Source organism: Trichechus manatus, unplaced genomic scaffold (assembly GCF_000243295.1).
Source record: "Trichechus manatus latirostris isolate Lorelei unplaced genomic scaffold, TriManLat1.0 scaffold00040, whole genome shotgun sequence".
In the NCBI taxonomy this organism is placed as follows: Eukaryota; Metazoa; Chordata; class Mammalia; order Sirenia; family Trichechidae; genus Trichechus; species Trichechus manatus.
The window spans coordinates 17276972-17297969 of record NW_004443976.1 but is presented as its reverse complement, the minus strand read 5'-3'; the positions used below and the strand labels follow the sequence as shown (position 1 = coordinate 17297969).

The window sequence follows — 20998 nt, the reverse complement described above, 5'->3', positions numbered from 1 at the left end:
TCATAAAAATGAAATCATACTATATGTGGTCTTTTGTGTGGATTCTTTTCACTTAGCACAATGTGAGGTTCATCCATGTGGTAGCATGTATCACTAGTTTGTTCCTTTTCATTGCCAAATAGTATTCTAATGTATGAATACATCACATTTTGCTTACCCATTCACCAGCTGATGGATATTTGGATTGTTTCTACTTCTTGGCTATTATGAATAATGCCACTATGAACATTCACATACAAGTCTTTTTGTAGAAATACATTTTCATTTCTCTTGTGCAGGTATCTAAAAGCAGAACTGCCAGATCATATGGTAAATTTATGTTTAGCTTTTTAAGACATTTGAGCCAATATTTTTCATGTTAAGATCATGCTAAACTGAAAATATCAATAAGAAAACAGTCCTTATTTATAAATTGGGCAATGAGGAGAAGAGAGAACAGAAAGCCAGTAGAGGGGACTGAACTGTGAAAGGCGGGAAGAGCTTTGCTCAGAATTCTGGTCTCGAGTTGTGTGGCCAGACAGCTGGCTATTCTCAAACAACTTCTGATCTGCCCAATCCTCTTTTCTGTTCCTGTAAAACTAGGGCGGTGCCATTGGACCTCCACTAACATCATAAGGTGGAAGAGAGAATCACCATTACCATCAGCCCAAAACTGATTTCTATGAGGTAGAGGGTCAGACATACCTTCTCTCTCCAACTTTTTTTTTTACCAATTCTGACACCAGCCATCCTCCCACGACACTCTCTACTTATAATTCGTTGCAATAGCCACACAGAATTCAAAGACCATAGTCAGTTACGGGGTTTACTAGGGAAGTAACAGGTTAAAATTCAGGATCAGGAATGACTCAGGATATCAGAACAGCTTCTTCTCTGGCCCTGCCCCCAGGCAGGCCCTGCCCCCAGGCAGGCCCTGCCCCCAGGCAGGCCCTGCCCCCAGGCAGGCCCTGCCCCCAGGCAGGCCCTGCCCCCAGGCAGGCCCTGCCACCAGGCCCTACTTGGGCCTGGGCCCTTGCACTTAGTCTCCAGAGGACAGGTTCCTCTTGGCCCTGGCCTCTGCCCTGCTCGGGCAAGTGTTACAAAGCTCTTTTAGCTCTGCTGATAAGCGCCCAGAGGCACTGTACTCTGCCAGCAAGCCTCTTGCCCAAAGGTGCTCAACTTTCTCGCTCTGTGGGTGAGGACACCCACTGTAGTTGCCTCACTCGGGGGGCCAGGAAGTCCACCATGCCGTCTCACCCCAGTCTCCTGATTCAGCTGCTGCCATTCCTCTGCCACTGCTTCTCACTGTCTCATGCCATCTCCCGTGTTATAGCCCTCTCTGGCTCCTGGGTCTAGGAGGTTTTCAGCGCAGTGACCCAGGATGTGCTCTACTCCCAGTTGTTCTTTCTTGGTGGTAGTGAAGTCCCCTCTCTACTTTGGGACTGATGCTCTTTTAAGCCTAGCAGGATGGGAAAACTGACCAATCCCCTTGTTAGGGTTCTATATACCTTATTTGCATGGTTCTACCCCCACAAGGGTGTCATGCACCTTACTTGCATTATTAGCAATGCTGTCCAATCTCCTTGGTGGGCCACAAGCACTTTATCTGCATAGTCTCACCCAACAATTTTGTAGGCATCACAAGACCACACATGGCTAGAAGGGCCATATTAAGTAATTCACTGCACCGTAGTTCCCTTTTTAGTCATCAAATGACCAACATTTTGAAAAGCTCAATTGCCAGACGCTTGAGTGGCAAGATAGAAAGAGTGCGATATCCACCTAGCTACTGTGGAGACTTTGGGCAGGTACCATGGACCCAAGTGCCCTCCATCACCCACAGCAATGGGAGATGGAAGACCTGGACTCTGATCTTGGCTCTGCAGCCAAATAGTCAGGAACTTAGGCAAGTCACCTCAGTTCTCAGTCCTCAGTTTCTCCATCTGTAAAATTAAGTGACTGGACACGATAATTTAAGGGTCCTTTCAGCTAAAATTCTATGACTCTATGTAGAATGCTAAGAACTATCACAATGGTAGTCACTTAAATATTTGAAGAGCAAATTACAGAGACCTGGAACAAGAGTTACTGAAAACAGATGAAATAGTCAAACAATAGTAAACATTTCTATTATTCTCCAGTCTGACCTCATAACAAATTATTTTTCTGCTATATGATGTCGAGCATACAGCAACACTATTGAACACATATGAAGGAACATACACACAGTAGTTATTAGATGACATGGCATATCTATTCTTAAAAACTGTTTGGAAAAACATAACTTTCATAGTAAAATAACTAGTGGAGTGATTAGACTTCAGGAATACAGATTTGTTATCTACACAAAAAATTACACTCTGCACTTAAATATAACAATTTCTTGTGACCTTTTAAGATTGCTTAAGGGTACTAAATTGATAGGAAAATGGGTACTAATTTATAGGGAAAAAAATGGAAAGGATTAAGAATAAAACTCTAAAGTAATATACAGCAAACAGAAGATAACTACAGTGAAATTCAAGAGATGTAACAGGAGCCTAGAAGCAATGACACTCCTAGCAATGAGCACACCTAGTGCTCACTGGTTTCCAAATACCACTGCCTACAAAAAGGAATCACAGTTCCTTGCATAAAGAGCTGTTCCAGACTTGAAGCAGGGAAAGTACAAGGTAAGTGTGGAATACTTTATTGTACCAGAAAATAACTCATGCTCAAAGAAAGATGGGGATGTCAAAAGGACACTGGACTCAACAATAAAAAGACAAATAACCCAGTTAAAAAATGAGCAAAGGACATGAACAGACACTTCACCACAGAGGACATTCAAACAGACAAAAAACACATGAAAAGATGTCCTCTGTCCTTAGCCATTAGAGATGCAAATCAAAACTACGAGTTATCATCTCACCTCTGCTAAAATGACACTGCTTTAAAAAAAAAAAATGTTGGCAAGAATGTGGGGACATTGGAACCCTTATTCACTGCTGGTGGGAATGTAAAATGGTACAACTGCGATGGAAAACAGTATAGTGATTTCTCAAAACATTAGCAATAGAGCTACCTTATGATCCAGCAAATCCACTCCTAGGTATACACCTTAGAGATCTAACAGAAAAGACTCAAACAGACATATGCACACCTATGTACACTGCAGCACTACTCACAACAGCCAAAGATGGAAACAAGTTAAGTGCCCATCAATGGATGAATGGATAAGCAAAATGTAGTACATGTGTACAATGGAATACTACACAGCCGTGAAGAAAGATGAGTTCCCGAAATATCCTGGAACATGGATGAACCTCGAGGACATTATGCTGAGTGAAATAAGTCAATCACAAAAGGACAACTATTGTATGATCTCACTTTTATAAAATGACAGGAACAGCTATATATACAGAGATCAATGTTCACTGGTAGTTAGCAGGGGTGGATGTGAGGGGAGAGGGGGATTCATTCTCTAGACAGTAGTTGCTTTTTATTAATGGTGATGGGAAAAGGTAGCACTGAATGTGAGAAGAGTGTGCATACCTTAACCAAGGTAACTGATGCCCCTAGGTTACACACACTTACACACACACACACACACACACACACACACAAAAGAAGTTTTGGAAAATGTTATGCTATATATAATTTTGCAACAACAACCAAAATACATATGTGTATACATGTAGGTATGCATATATTTAAAAAAAAAACAAAGCCAAACTTGTTGCCATTGAGTCAATTCCAACTCTTAGCGACGCTACATAGGTACATATATGTGTATATATATATACACATATGTGTATGTGTGTATATATGTAAGTGCTTGCATATATGTATATATATGAACATACATATATATAAACTAGAACAAAGAAGGGCCACAGAATCTGACACTTCTTAGACATAACCAATCACTTCATGGGATTAGTTTTCTTGGTTTGAAGACTTAGGATCATAGTCTCATATGACAACTAGGTCAAGTGGCATAAATACAGTTCATAAAGTTTATGTTCTACATCCTAGTCTGGTGAGTAGCATCTGGAATCTTGAAAGCTTGTGAGTGGTCATCTAAGATACAATTATTGGTTCAGTACTCATCTGCAGCAAAAGAGAAAGAAGAAAACCCAAGATTCAGAGAAGGAACTGGTCTACAGGACTAACTGTCTACATGAACCACAGCCTCTTCTACCCTGAGACCAGTTGAACTAGATGGTGCCTGGCTATCATTATCATACTTTCTGATCAGAACCACGATAAATGGATCCTGATAGAAAAGGAGAAAATGTGGCTCATTACTTCAAATTCTCAAAACATCCAGACTTACTGGACTCACTGAGACAGAAGGCATCCCCTCAAGCTACCTTTTAGCTAAATAGCACGTTAACTCTTAAAGTAATAAATATCACCCTTGAGTACTGCACACTTTTAAAAAATCATCTATGTGAGACCCAATGATCAACAAATATTCTAAAGCATAGATGAGAAGGTTGGAGGGATGTGAGACTAGGTTAATGGGAATGGAACAACTAGAAAGGAAATAATGAGAATGCTGATACAATGTGAAGAATGTAACCCATGTCACTGAACAGTATTTATAGAAATTTTAAACGGGAACCTGGTTTGCTAAGTACGTGTCTACCAAAAACACAAAAACACAAAACTACTAAAAAAAAAAAAAGATACTGGAGCCTGCTTGAAGGGGTTCCCACTGGCCAAATCTGGGACAATGCTAGCAAGGGATAATAATCCATAGAATAAAAGAAGAATATGTAAGTCCATACTTATATAAATAGATAAATAAAGGGGGGAGAAGGGGCATACTTACAATAGAATGACAACTAATAAATGTAAAAGTAATGAAGGAGTTAGAAAATTACTACTTGGCAACAACCATGGTAATAAGTTTTTTTTTTTTTTTTTTTTTTAATGAAGAATCATCAATGGATGCTAAAAGTAGTGGATGAAAGTTTGGTAAGAAACAGGATATTTACATGGTCTTAAAGTAGTTCCTCACAAATTACTTATCAATTATAAAGGGAAAATAGTAACTCTACAATGAAGAAATCTGGTGGATACAACCTTAACCAAACATAAAGTTAGTATCACTAATAATGAGACAAACTGACATCATATAATACTTTGAGAAGGACAGGAAGGGACAAAGAAAACAAGACTGAAAATGCATGCAATTCTGAAATGAGATAATGGTGATGGTTGCACGAATCTTGTCAATATACTGAAAACCACTGAGTTGTACAATTTAACAGGGTGAATTTTATGATATGTGAGTTCTATTTCAGTAAAAAAATTAAATGGAAAAAAGTTTAAAAAGGAAAAGAACTTTCTGCACAATTTTTCCATAAACCTAAAGCTGCTCTAAAAAAGTTTTTAAAAAAAGGAAAAGAAGGCGTTGGTAACCACTGTCATAGGGCAATATGTGTACTAACTGTTTAATGAGAAACTATTTGTTCTGCAAACCTTCATCTAAGGTACCAAAAAAAAAAAAAAAAAAAAAAGAATTATCTATGTGAGATCAAATTGACAACAGCAACTCAAAAGGTCTGATGGGAAGCCTAGGGGACAGTGAGCTGAACATAATGATGACAGAATAATTTGGAAAAGGATAGTGAAAATAGCAGCACAACTGGAAGAAATGTAATCGATGTCACTGAATTGTTCATGTAGAAACCTTCAAAATGGTGTAACTTTGGCTATGTATAGTTTCACCAAAAAAAAGGTCCTCAAGGTCGAGAAGGGAGAATGTTGACATGTCGTGGGGTTGTTAGTCAATGTCATAAAACAATATGTTTACTCACTGTTTAACGAGAAACTATTTGTTCTGTAAATCTTCATCTAAAGTACAATAAAAATTTTTTTTTTTTAAATAGGAAAAGAAGTTTAAAAAATTAGAGAAAATAATAGATACGGGAGAGGCAGATAATGAAGATCCCATATAAACATAATTGGTGTTCCCAAATAAGAGGACCAAACAAGTGGAACAAAGAAATATTCAAAGATATAACTCAAGATAATGTTCCAGAAATAGAAGACTCACTGTCTCCCTAGAAAATCCGATGTGGAATTAGCAACACCAACACTTATCCTAGAAAAGTTACTAGAATTCAAGGATTAAAGAAAAAAAAATCCTTTAGACAGCTAGACAAAAAAGTTAAATCACCTTTTGGAGGAGGTCAGTGTGGAGCAACACCATTCAATAGTAGAAGACAAAAGAACATTGTTTCCAAAGTTCTTAGGGGAAAAGTGTGTGACAACAATTTTATACTCAGTCAAATTGTACTTCAAGTCTAATGACAGCAGATAAACACTTTTGAGTATGCAAGAACTCAAGATTTATAGTTCCCATGAGTCTTTCTTGAAGAAATTTCTAATGGAAAAAAGCTCAATCAAGAGATAAATGAAGAAACCAAGACAAATAGATTGGCAATGAGTATTGAAGCTGTTTTAACCAAAGCGCTAAGACTAAAACACCTGTGAATTGAGGCTACGTAATAGAATGTAAATATTTATTAACCATGATAATGTACACATAGGTACATATTAAGAAATCAACATATTTAACTACCTGGGGGGTCCCTCAGGGAACCTAGAAAAGGAGTGGTAGTTAAGTACGTTGATTTATCTTTTATAAATCAGGTCAAAAGATTTCACTTAAAGTTGGTAAATTAAGTAATAGAGATATAAATATACATTTAAGAATATAAATGCTAGAAGAATTAGTAAAATAATGTAATCAACTAAAATCAGGTGGTAAAAGAAAGGGAAGTGAAAGTATATTAATTTTGTTATTACTGATAATGATAGTCAATAGGTTTAAAGACTCAGAGATGCAGGCGTATGATATAAAAAAACACAATACAACTCTTACAATTATCAAAAGAGACTCAAATGAGAAAGAAAAAACAGATCACAGAGTATAAGGTAAAAAACAAAACAAGCAATAAAAACAAAGCACAGCATAAAACATGTGAAATAGATGAATGTAAATGCTAAGCTTATAAAAAAGACTCTCAGACTAGATCACAATGACAAAACCAACTAATTGCTGTAAACCAAAACAGATCCAAAGATTGAAAATGAAGGCTTAAGCAAGAGAATACCAGACAACTGCAATAAAAACAAAGCAGGGGTCAGGATCTTACTACAGATAACCTTAAAGCTTGGACAAAAAGCATTAAATGAGATGAAGAAGGGTCCATTGCAAAAGGTGCAAACCATAAAGATTTAATGATTGTCGATATTTATGTACCCAAAACATAGCACTAAAATTCATAAAGCAAGAACAACAGAAAATGCAAGGAAAAATAGATAGGTGTGTATTAGTGACAGGAGACCTTAAAACACCTCTCAGGACATGAACCAAACAAAAACAAGCAAGAATATGTAAGATCTAAATAGCATAATTAGTAAGGCTGATTTAATAGACATGTTAAACTCTAAATCCTGAAAACAGACAATACATCTTTTTTCAGTTCCCCCATGGGAACCTGCATGAGAATCAACCATACTTAACCATACAGAAAATCTCAATAAAGCAGAAATGGTACAGAAAACATTCTCTGATCATGATATTATAATCAAACATTATCATCAAACCTAGAAAATTGTCATACAGAAGCATATAACCCACAACCTGCAAATATATAAGCAGTCTCTTCAACAACTCCCAAAACTAAAAGGAATTCAAAACCAAAATTTCAGAATAATCTTGGATAGAGCAAAAGCTCTATCTAGGAACACTCAAAACCTTAAACACTTAGCTTACTAAACAAGAAAGAATGGAAACAAAGCATATCCAAATTAAAAGAGAAATAAAAGAACAAAATAAATTGAAGGAAGGCAGAAGGAACAAATTAATAAGATAAAAGCAGAAATTAATGTATTAGAAACAGAATATGATGATACAAATGAATTATATCTATTATGTTTTTCCCCATAAAAGACAGTATTAAGTAATCTAATCAAGGAAAAAAAAAAAAAGGAGAAAAAGAAAGCAACAGGGCAGGAATGGTCAAAAATACAAAATGCTCCAGTAAGGTCAAGGAAGATAATAATTTTTAAAAGTCACTGCCTTTACATTTAAGTGGGTATTGGTGATATTTTAAAAGAACAGTTTCTACAGAACAGCGGAAGTGGAAGTTTATTGTATACCTAAATATATGCTAGCAATAAAAAGTCTCATTAAAATATACTAAGCCTATTTAAAAGGGTATTAAATCTATTCCTAGATATCAGAACTGACCCAGACAGACCTGCTGCCATCGAGTCAATTCCAACTCATAAAGACCCTATAGGGCAGAGCAGAACTACCCTATAGGGTTTCCAAGGAGTGCCTGGTGGATTCAAACTGCCGACCTTCTGGTTAGCAGCCATAGCTCTTAACCACTACACCACCAGGGTTTCAGAAGAACTAGATATATATTAATTTTATCACTTGTGGGGGCCGATAAAAGAAGAGTTAATCCATGGGCAAGGAACCATGAACAGATTTCTGTTTCATTGAACTGCACGGTAATTGCCTCAATCAGTTTTCACGTTAAAAAAAGAGAGAGAGAGACTCGTTCTACCCTTGTATTTCTTCCTCAATTAAAAACAGTACAAACTCAGGATCAACAAGATAAATGACGTAGCAATAAAAAGGTATGAAATCTATACAAAACATTAGTTTTACGCTAACAAGAATATTGCATTTTACTCCTGCGCAATCAGTCAAGTGTGTGAAAAAGATGGGTCAGCTCCATTTCCTTCAATGACACAGCAATGAAAGTCCATTTTTACATATGGAAGAAGTTAAACATCCAAGTATCACATTAAGGCATTCAAACAAATTCATGTCCTTTATTCTACAAAATGGTAGCCCAATCTATTACTACACTTCATTGCAAAACACACAGAAGGAAAATATTCCAGTATCATTTAAAGTTTTAAAATCTCAAATGTAAAACTTCAGAATTTTTCTATCAAAGAAACATATTGATGCCTTATAAAAAACAAATCTGATGCATAATATTACCTAAGAGCAGTATATATTAGCATAATGATTGTCTTACAACTTCTGAATGTTATTTTGCACTGGCATTTCAAAGAAATTGTGAATATCAGGGGTTGCAAATTCAAACATTTACAAGCTACCATTAACAGTGCTGCTCGAAATACCAATCCTTGACAGGATTGTGCCAGAATGTGAATCAACACGCTCAAGAAAGTCATGCAATCACAGAAATGTCAGCTGAACTAAACAGACTCTTAGTGATATTCTTGACTTACATTCTGGTACACAGTCCTTATCTCTATGGACAGTAACAGACTGCACTTTTAGTAGTGCTATGCCAGATGACACAAATGACCGTTTCAAAGGGTACAGCCACCACTCAGTTCTAGGCAATTAATGCCAAGGGGGTCTGGCGGCCCAGTTCTGCCAGATCTCTAAACTTTTCAAATAAAACCAGTAATCTACATTTTTTTTTATGTGAAATTTCCCCAACTTTTAAAATACTATGTGGACAATAAACAACAACGGCAAGCCTTACACAAGTCATAGGCTGACAGGTTGCACCCTCTATTGCGAGCAATAGGATTGTAAAGATAGGTGGAGTGCTTGGTTACCCCACACTTTCAAAGGTGAAGTAAAAAATGTTTTCTCGCTTTGAGTACTATATCGTTCAACTAAGCTATATAGGTCAGAATTTTTAAAAAGTTGTGAGAGCTGGCACTCACTCTACTATTCATTCAAGAGATATTTATTAAGTGTCAGACATTATGTGCCAGACATTTTACCAGATTGTGGGGATACTGCAGTAAGGAAACGTAAGACATAATCCCTCCCTTCGTGAAGCAGACAGTCTGGTAAAGGACAGGTATTAATCCAAGATCACTAAAATACATGCAAAATTATAACTGTGGCAAATGCTGTAAAAGATAGGTACAAGGTGCAATGAACACCTACATAAGTGGATCTGCCTTAGGAAGGCCAGGGAAGACTTCCCTGAGGAGGTAACTGAGCTAATAACTGAAGGGAGAATTGCTGTGTGCCGTCGAGGTGATTCCAACTCATATTGACTCTATAGGACAGAGTAGAACTGCCCTATAAGGGTTTCCAAGGAGCACCTGGTAGATTTGAACTGCCAACCTTCTTGTTAGCAGCCAAACTCTTAAACCATTATGCCACCAGGGTTTCCACAAAAACAAAGATCCTGGAACAATGGAAATGGCCATTACTGATGACCCTAAATTAACAAAAGGATCCAAAATCCTACCAACAAAATAACAATAAACTGTAGCTTTATCCGTCAAATTAATCTCTTAAATGTAAACCCCAGTGCTAGCTAAAGAACAAATGATAGGAAAGAAAAACCTAGTAGTCCAAATACCTCTTTGTCTTTTTCAAGTACAGTTAAGAGCACTGCACTATCCTAGCGAAGGCCAGTAAGTTACCCTGAAGATCAGTGAATCTTAAGGAAAAAAAAGTCCAATGGAAAGAAGAACAGTTAAATAAAATTTTGGTTTTGTATTACATAAAATTTAGGAATAACCTAAAAGTAATTAATAAAGATTTGGTTAAATAAGCTATAATATAACCACACAAGGGAATATTTTGCAGTCATTAAAAGGAATAAGACTAGGCTGATCCACACATACTGTGTGGAGAAGGATCCCTGATTCTAAAAACAAAAAAGTTGAGGTATAAGCATGTGAGTACATTTCGATTACATTCTTATAAAAACAAAAATAAAACAAAAAACCCTATGTTTGTATATACGTTAAAAAAGCCTCAAGGGGTAAGTACCGCTTCTGGATGTAGAAATGGGGTGGAGATTTTCATTCTCCATACATTTTTTTTATTATCTGAATGCATCTGACATAATATCACTTTCGTATTAGTAAATGTTTTGCAACTACATGGGAAATGCTTATACTATTAAGTGGGGAGTGACCTATGATTGTACCTATAACAACGACCACAAAAATTATTATATATGCATAAGGACAAGGACTAGAAAGGAACACAAATAAAGTAACTTGAATCTTTTAGGGTAGAGGAACTGTGACTTTTTCCTTTTATGTATGTGATGTTACAATTATAAACGGAGCTCAGAAGGATACAGGCAGTCCCCTGGTTACGAATGTCCGACTTGCGTACAACCTGCAGTTACAAACCAACTCCTACAAACCAGCCCCCATAAAGCCTATTATATTAAAAATGCAAAGTACATACAGTGGTTCTTAATAACAAACGAGAGTGGCCCTACTTTGTGACACACATCAAAACATTATTATTACTACTGTATTATTGTACTATAGATGTTTTACTGTATCTGAAAGTGTTTCTTTAATTTTTTTTAAGCATAGAAAGGTAAGCTATGTACTATATACTAAGCCAAACATTTGACTAACTGACATTAGATACAAACAGTACGTAACTGTTCTGACTTACGTGCAAATTTGACTTAAAGACAGACTTAGGAACACAACTCATTCATTCATGATCTGGGGACGGCCTGCAAATTTCTATAATTTTCCCATTAAAGGCTCTGTAATATCTGTATAAAACCAAAAACCCAGTGCCGTCAAGTCAACGTCTGTATATTAAGGAATAATTACTTTTTCAAAAACAGAAAACAGGTCCTTACTTCACAGTACTTGCTCTCATAAAAGAAAGCCTATTTCGTTGCAGGCTAAACCAGGGTATTTTCCACAGTGACAGAAATCACCAAAGGATAATGCTGCAGCTTAAGCATTAATCACATAACTTCATGAAACATTTGAGGCAAGAGGAGCAGCAATATAATTAATGTTTTCCTAGTACCTTCAAACAGAGTTGTTCACATAAATAGTTCTTGTTATTCAAATACATATACATATCCCATTGCTGTCGAGTCGATTCCGATCCATAGCAACCCTACAGGACAGAGCAGAACTGCCCCATAGAGGTTCCAAGGTTGTAAATCTTTACAGGAGCAGACTGCCACATCTTTCCACTGCACATACACACACACACACAGAGACACTGCTGATGTTCAGTGGATCTTGGGTGAAAGCAGAAAATACTAGAAAAATGTTTACCTGTGTTTTATTGACTATGCAAAGGCATTTGACTGTGTGGATCATAACAAATTATGGATTACATTGCGAAGAATGGGAATTCCAGAACACTTAATTGTGCTCATGAGGAACCTGTATATAAACCAAGAGGCATCATTCGAACAGAGCAAGGGGATACTGCATGGTTTAAAATCAAGAAAGGTGTGCATCAGGGGTGTATCCTTTCACTGTACTTATTCAGTCTGTACGCTAACCAAATAATATGAGAAGCTGGACCCTATGAGGAAGGATGTGGCATCAGGATTGGTGGAGGACTCATTAACAACCTGCAATATGCAGATGACACAACCTTGCTTGCTGAAAGTGAAGAGGGCTTGAAGCACTTACTGATGAAGATCAAAGACTACAGCCTTCAGTATGGATTACACCTCAACATAAAGAAAACAGAAATTCTCACAACTGGACCAATAAAGAACATCATGATAAATGGAGAAAAGATTGACGTTGTCAAAGATTTTATTTTATTTGGATCCACAATCAATGCCCATGGAAGCAGAGTCAAGAAATGAAATGACATATTGCATTGGGCAAATCTGCTGCAAAAGACCTCTTTAAAATGTTAAAAAGCAAAGATGTCACCTTGAGGACTAAGGTGCGCCTGACTCAAGCCATGATATTTTTGATAACCTCATATGTGTGCGAAAGCCAGACAATGAATAAAGAAGACCGAAGAAGAACTGATGCCTTTGAATTACGGTGCTATCGAAGAATACTGAATATACCATGGACTGTCAGAAGAACAAACAAGTCTGTCTTGGAAGAAATACAGCCAGAGTGCTCGTTGGAAGCGAGGATGGCGAGACTTCGTCTCATGTACTTTGGACACGTTATTAGGAGGGACAAGCCCCTGGAGAAGGAAATCATGTTTGGTAAAGAAGAGGGTCAGCGAAAAAGAGGAAGACCCTCAATAAGATGGACTGAAACAGTGGCTGCAACAATGGGCTCAAACATAACGGTTATGAAGATGGTGCAGGACCGGGCAGTGTTTTGTTCTGTCATACATAGGGTCACTATGAGTTGAACTGACTCAAGGGCACCTAACAACAACAACAACATACAGATTTACCCTGATGGACTAGAACACACGATTAATTAATACAGAACACCTTAATCACCACAAAGTGTAAGACATCAAGCAGAGGCTAGTCGAAGTAAAGAAAATAAACTAAAAATCAATGAAACACCGACTCTTAGACTTTGATGGCAAAACAAGTACTCATTTTCTAAGAAAATATAGACACTAAGGGTTGAAAATCCTTTTGTAGGACAAAGTCTAGTCATCTGACTTCACTAGTTAAGTATCTAGGTCGCTTTTAGCACTCTGGGACTTCCAAAAATCCTGAACAAAGGCAAGATTCTTTTTCATTCTCATTTCTGAGATCACAGGGAGGCACAGAAACTAAAATTAGCTCTCATGTGGAAATTAGCAATTTATTCCATCAGTCTTTGTTGTTTGTTTAACACATCCACACATCCAGCTTCACAAAATAGCCTATTGTAAACAGGCTCATGTCACATTTCCCCAGAATGACTCCTGCTCTGCTACTGATGAATACAGTCTTACCATTATAGATGGAAGTTTGGAAGGTTCCATTTCTATAAGCCATAGTTAAAATAACAATCATTCTAATACTGTAGAAGCTGAACCTGATGTAACAACAATAAGGCTAAAGCCTCCCAATCTTACCCCACCAACGGTTTCTATTCATTAGTAGTTGCTGAGGTTCTAAAAATGGTAGTCACACAGTATGACAAAGTCCTTCAATGCTGGGTGTCTTTGGGTTAAAAAAAAAAAATCAGTAAGTATCACACTCTATCCAAGCTTAACTGACAGGGCTCAATTAAACTGCAGGATGTCCCTATGGGGATGGTTGTTGTGACAAAGCACAAACTAAAATCTAACTGCAACAGTCAGATATGACTATAATAAAGCAGTGACAGGTTCGGGGAAGAAAAACAGAGATACCACACCAGTAATCCTCATCATCTTATCAATTACGCCAGGCTTAATAACAAAAAGTACCACCTTTTTCCACAGCACCCTTGCTTCCCTCAAGAGAACATTTAAGAGTCAAGCAAATAAATGACACTCCAACCCATCTCAAGTCTAGTATTCTGTCTGATACTTTTTCCATCATTGGCTGCATTTTTATTTTGGAAATTCTTTTTTCATACATCCCATGGAGTTAAATAAAAAACCACTATAAAACTAAAGATTATTCTATCAAGGCAGACAATCATTAGCAACTCCTACCTAGGCAAAAAGGAAGAGAGGTGATGTCTGGAAGCAGCTAGGTCATTTACACTAAAGGGAAATGCATCTCCTTCCTCCTGCATTTATCACAGGTCCCTTCTAGGCCAACTATAAATACGCTCAGATTGCTCCCATCTTTAAGGAAAAGACAGGGAGTTTCTCTTCAGGTGTGCCTTACCCTCTTCCCACCCCTTAACAAACAAATTTGTTTTCCCTGCAAAAAGTTTTAAAATTATTTTTGCGTATTACAAAAACCAACACTTTGAACATCATAGATGTCTTCCAGGCCCTTTCTACGCACAGCATATCAGCAGATATTTTGGTTCTACTTTGAAACAAAATTATGTTTCATAATCTGCAACTTCCACTTTAATGGCTACATGGTATTTCCCTTCAAACTGGATATTTACATTATTTCCAACTTTCCTCATTATAAACAACCCTGGAATAAACGTCCTCAAACAAACACAAATTATTTACTGATACTTTTTAGAATTTTTAAGGTTGCAATTCTACTAGCATTCTATCACTGCACCCACTTGACTGAATTTTTGCCATCGATGGATATTATAATATTTTTTTTAATCTTTGCTAATTTGATCTATTTGTTTTTCTTTTTTTTTTCGAATTTCCTGCTTTTATCCTTAATCTTTTTATCTACTGAAGTTTCTTCCCCCTTTTCTTACAGTCTAAGAAAGTTTTTTTTTAACAATCCTTTGTCATAGGCTGTAAATATTTTTATTGTTTTCTCAACTATCTTTTACTGAAAGTACTTTTTGATGTGTGAAAGTTTTTACTTTTATGTAGTTGAATCCATCCACCTTTTCTTTTATGAATTCTACCATTAGAACATGCTTTCTTACTACCAAAGCTAAAGACATTCATCTAGTGCTTAAAAAAGTAAGTATACAGACTGGGAAAAAATGTTTGGCTATGACATATCTGACAAGGGTCTAATCTCTAAAATCTATAGATAACAAAAAGGCAAATAACCAATTAAAAATGGGCAAACAATATGAACAGGGCCTTCACCAAAGGAGACATTCAAGCAGCTAACACTCATATGAGGAAATGCTCGTAATAATTAGCCATTAGAAAAATGCAAATCCAAACTACAATGACATACCATCACATCCCAACATTACTGGCACTAATCAAAAAAAAAAAAAAAAAAAAAATAGAAAGAAAATAACAAATGTTGGAGAGGCTGTGGGGAGGTTGGAACTCTTAGACATTGCTGGTGGGAATGTAAAATGGTACAACCACTATAGAATACGATATGGCACATCCTTAAAAAGCTAGAAATAGAAATACCATATGATCCAGCAATCTCACTTCTAGGAATATATCCTAAAGAAATAAAAGCCATAACATGAATAGACATAAGCACAATCATGTTTGCTGCAGCATTAGTCACAATGGCAAAAAGATGCAAACAACCTAAGTGCCCATCAACAGATGAATGGATACACAAATTATGGTACATACACACGATGGAATACTAGGCAATGATAAAGAACAATGATGAATCCATGAAACATCTCACAACATGGATGAACCTGGAAGGCATTATGCTGAGTGAAATAACAATCACAAAAGAACAAATATTGTATGAGACCACTATTCTAAAAACTCAAAAGGTTTACAAATAGAAAAAAATAATCTTTGATGGTTACGAAGGAAAGGAAACCACTGACTAGATAGGAGACAAGTGTAAACTTTGGTGAAGGGAAAGACAACACAATATAGGGGAAGTCAGCACAACTGACCAAGGCAAAGTCATAGAAGCTTCCTAGACACATCCAAACACCTTGAGGGACTGAGTTACTGGAGCTGAGAGCTGGGGATCATGGTCTCAGGGGGCATCTAGGTCAATTTGCATAACTTAGTTCATAAAGTGCTTGCTGAAAGTAAAGGGGACTTGAAGCACTTACTAGTGAAGATCAAAGACCACAGTCTTCAGTATGGATTACACCTCAACATAAAGAAAACAAAAATCCTTACAACTGGACCAATAAGCAACATCATGATAAATGGAGAAAAGACTGAAGTTGTCAAGGATTTCATTTTACTTGGATCCACAATCAACACCCATGGAAGCAGCAGTCAGGAAATCAAAAGACGCACTGCACTGGGCAAACCTGCTGCAAAAGACCTCTTTAAAGTGTTGAAAAGCAGAGATGTCACCTTGAAGACTAAGGTGTGCCTGACCCAAGCCACAGTATTTTCAATCACATCATAGGCATGCAAAAGCTGGACAACGAACAAGGAAGACCGAAGAAAAACTGATGACTCTGAATTGTGGTGTTGGCTAAGAATACTGAATGTACCATGAACCGCCAAAAGAACGAACAAATCTGTCTTGGAAGAAGTACAACCAGAATGCTCCTTAGAAGGAAGGATGGCGAGACAACATCTTACATATTTTGGACATGTTGTCAGGAGGGATCAGTCCCTGGAGACGGACATCATGCTTGGTAAAGTAGAGGGTCAGCGAAAAAAGAGGAAGACCCTCAACGGGATGGACTGACACAGCAGCTGCAACAATGGGCTCAAGCATAACAACGACTGTGAGCATGGCGCAGGACTGGGCAGTGTTTCGTTCTGTGGTGTGTTGGGTCGCTATGAGTTGGAACTGACTTGACGGCACCTAACAACAACAAGAACAGTTCATAAAGAAAATGTTCTACATCCTGCTTTGGTGAGTAGTGTCTAGGGTCTTAAAACCTTGGTAACAGCCATATAAGATACATTCATGGGTCCCGTCACATTCAGAGCAAAGAAGAATGAAGAAAACCAAAGATATAAAGAAAATATTAGTCCAAAGGACTAATGGACCCCATGAACCACAACCTCCACCAGCCTGAGCCCAGAAGAACTGGATGGTGCCCAGCTACCATCACCAACAGCTCTGACAAGGATCACAATAGAGGGTTCTGAATAGAGTGAGAAAAAATGTAGAACAAAATTAAAATTCACAGAAAAAGACCAGACTTACTGGTCTGACAGAGACTGGAGGAACCCCCAAGACTATGGCACCCAGACACCCTGCTAACTCAGAACTGAAGCCACTCCCGAAGTCTACCTTTCGGCCAAACATCAGGCAGGCCTATAAAACAAGTAATACCACACGTGAGGAACATGCTTCTTAGTTCAGTCAAGTATATGAGACCAAATGGACAACACCTGCCCAAAAGCAAAGACAAGAAGGCAGGAAGGGACAGGAAAACTAAATGACTGGACATGGGGAACGCAGGGTGGGAAGGGAAAGGGGCAGAGTGCTGACACATTGCAGGGATTGCAACCAATATCACAAAACAATTTGTGTATAAATTTTTGAATGAGAAACTAATTTGCACTGTAAACCTTCACCTAAAACACCATATATTTTTTAATTAAAAAAAAAAGATAAGTATATCGAAATCATTAAACCATCAGGAATTTATTTTGCGTAAGATATAGGAGTGGGAATCTAACATACCCTTCCCATGGCTATTGCAACTGCATTTATTAAAAATCCATTATTGCTTCCCCACTGATCTGAAATGCTACCCTTGTTCTACATTAAAATCTTTATACAGTGTCTTAGTCATCTAGTGCTGCTATAAAACAGAAATACCACAAGTGGATGGCTTCAACAAACAGAAGTTTATTCTCTCACAGTCCAGTACGCTACAAGTCCGAACTCAGGGTGCCAGCTCCAGGGGAAGGCTTTCTCTGTCAGTCAGCTCTCAAGCAAGGTCCTTATTATCAGTTTTCCCTTGGTCTGGGCGCATCTCAGCGCAGGATCTTCAGGTCCAAAGGACAGGCTCTGCTCTTGGCATTGCTTTCTTGGTGGTATGCGGTCCCCATGTCTCTCTGCTCGCTTCTCTCTTTTATATCTCAAAAGAGATTGGCTTAAAACAGTATCTAAGCTTGTAGATCTCATCAATATAACTGTCGCTAATCCATCTTGTTACATCATAGTGATAGGATTTACAACAGATAGGGAAATCACATCAGATGACAAAATGGTAGGCAACCATGCAATACTGGGAATTATGACACAGCCAAGTTGACAGATATTTCTGGGGGACACAATTCAATCCATGATATACAGTGAAATGGCATCTCACTTCAGAGTTAGGTTCCAAAAGTAAGCATATATCCTGAATAGCCAAAGTATTACTGAAGAAGAACAAGAAAGTAGGAGACCTTATACTCTCTGATTGCTAAACACACTACACAGCCACAGTAATCAAAACAGTCTGGTACTGGTTCAACGACAGACACACACAACAGTGGAAGAGAATCAAGAACCCAGAAATAAATCCATCCATGGACAACTGATTTTTGATGAGGGGTCAAAGTCCATTCAATGGGGATGAAACAGTTTCTTTAACAAACGGTGCTAGCAAAATTGGGTATCCATATGCAGACAAATGAAACAGGATCCATACCTGACACCATACACAAAAACTAACTTAAAATGGATCAAGGGCCTAAATATTAAAGCTAAAGCTATAAAGTCCTTAGAAAGAAAATATATAGACAAAACTATGGGATCTAATTTTTAAAAAAAAATAATCAAAATAAATAAATTACTAAACACAACTATTAACACACCAACAGCAGGAGACAAATCAGATAATTGGGACCTCATAAAAGTTAAATATTTACGCTCATCAAAAGACTTTATCAAAAGAGTAAAAAGAGAACCTACAGACTGGGAAAAAATCTTCAGAAATGACATAGCTGACAAGCATCTAATCTCTAAGATTTATAGAAAACTTCAACAAATCAACAACAAAAAGACAAACAACTCAATTATAAAATGAGCAAAGGACATGAACAGAAACTTCACCAACGCGGACATTCAAGTGGTCGACAAACACGAAAAGATGCCCATGATCATTAGCCATTAGAGATATAAATCAAAACTACAATGAGATACTATCTCATCTCAGCTAAAATGGCGCTGATTAAAAAAAAAATAATAATAACACCAAATCAACAAGGACGTGGAGAAACTGAAATCTTATCTACTACTGGTAGGACTGAAAAATGGTACAACCAGTATGGAAAACAGTATGGCACTTCCTCAAAAAAGAAGAAATAGGACTATCCTACAATCTAGCAGTCCCACTCCTATGGTATATACCCTAGAGACTAATAAAAGTGACACAAACAGACATATGCACACCTATTTCATTGCAGCACTATTCACAACAGCAAAAAATGGAAACAATGTAAGTGTCCATCAATGGATGAATGAATAAGCACAATTGGTACACACATACAATGGAATACTACATAACCATATAGAACAATGATGAATCCACAAAACATATTATAAAATGGATGGACCTAGAGGACATTAATGCTAGGTGAAATAAATCAGCCACATAAGGACAAATATTATATGATCCCTCTTTTATAAGAAGACAAGAACAGACACATATAAAGAGACCAAGGTTCATTGGTGATTACTAGGGAGGGGCCGGGGGAGGGAGAATCACGCTGTAGATAGTAGATACTTATTATTTTTGGTGATGAGAAAAGTGGCACTGAATGTGGGTGTTGTAAGCACAGCTTGACCAAAATAAATGATGTTGCTGAGAAGTGCTCAAGAGAAAAGGATGCGTGTACTAAAGAATCTGACACATATAATTTGGCGACAACTCCAACAAAGACCAAATAAAGAGTGTATGGTCACGTATGTATGTGTATTGGCACAGAGGTATACAAGTAAGTACAGGTGTATACATATGTGTACACAGACAGAAGTATCTATATGTACGTATAAGTAAAGATATGCACGAGCAGGCACATATATTCATAGAAGACACAACTACAGATGTTCCTCAGACATAACCAAACGCCTAGGTTTGAAACTTAGAACCTTAGTCTCATGGGACAACTCAGTCAACTGGCATAATATAGTTCACAAAGTTCATGTTCTGCACTGTAGCGAAGTGAGTAGCATCCAGGGTCTCAAAAGCTTGGGAGCAACCATCTAAGATACAACTATTGGTCTCTGCTCATCAGGAGCAAAAGACTAAGCAGGAAACCAAAGTCTCAGAGAAGAAACAAGTCTGCAAGGCTAACAGCCTACACAAGACATGACCTCATCTACCCTGAGACCAGAACTACATGATGCCCAGCTACCACTACCAATCTTCGACCCAGATCACAATAGATGGTCCCAGAGAAAATGAGAGAAAAATGTAGAACAAAACTCAAATTCTTAAAAAAGCCCAGATTTACTAGACCAGATGAGACTAGAGGACTCCCTGAGATTATCACCCTGAGATACTCTTTAAACCCTGAACTGAAACTATCCCTGAGATCACCTTTTAGCAAAACAAAGTAGCACACAAAATAAAGGATATTACCCAATAAATACAGTGCTCTACTAAAAAACCATCTGTATAAGACCAAAACATCAACATTTACTTTAAAGCAAAGATGAGAAGGGGGCAGGGAAAGTAGAGTAGTGGAAAGAGAACAACCTGAATGGAAACGTGAACGCCGACACACTGAAAAATGTAACATCACTGAACAATTTGTATAGAAATTGTCAAATGGGAGCCTAATTTACCGTGTAAACTTTCACCAAAACACAATAAAAATATTATTAAAAATAAAATATATAGAAAATGTATTTCCCAT

The 20998-nt window shown here is 37.4% G+C and overlaps 1 protein-coding gene across 3 annotated transcripts in view; it reads right to left on the bottom strand.

Annotated features, from left to right (window-relative positions):
* METTL16 (methyltransferase 16, RNA N6-adenosine) overlaps positions 1-20998 on the bottom strand; it is a 65704-nt gene that overhangs the window by 31912 nt on the left and 12794 nt on the right. The window contains exon 1 of one of the 3 annotated variants that reach the window (XM_023731153.1): positions 158-196. The exons of the other annotated variants lie outside the window; for them this stretch is intronic. The gene's annotated coding sequence lies outside the window, so the exon portion shown is untranslated. Of the gene's footprint in view, positions 1-157; positions 197-20998 lie in introns of those variants that run through there. 3 annotated transcript variants of the gene reach the window in all.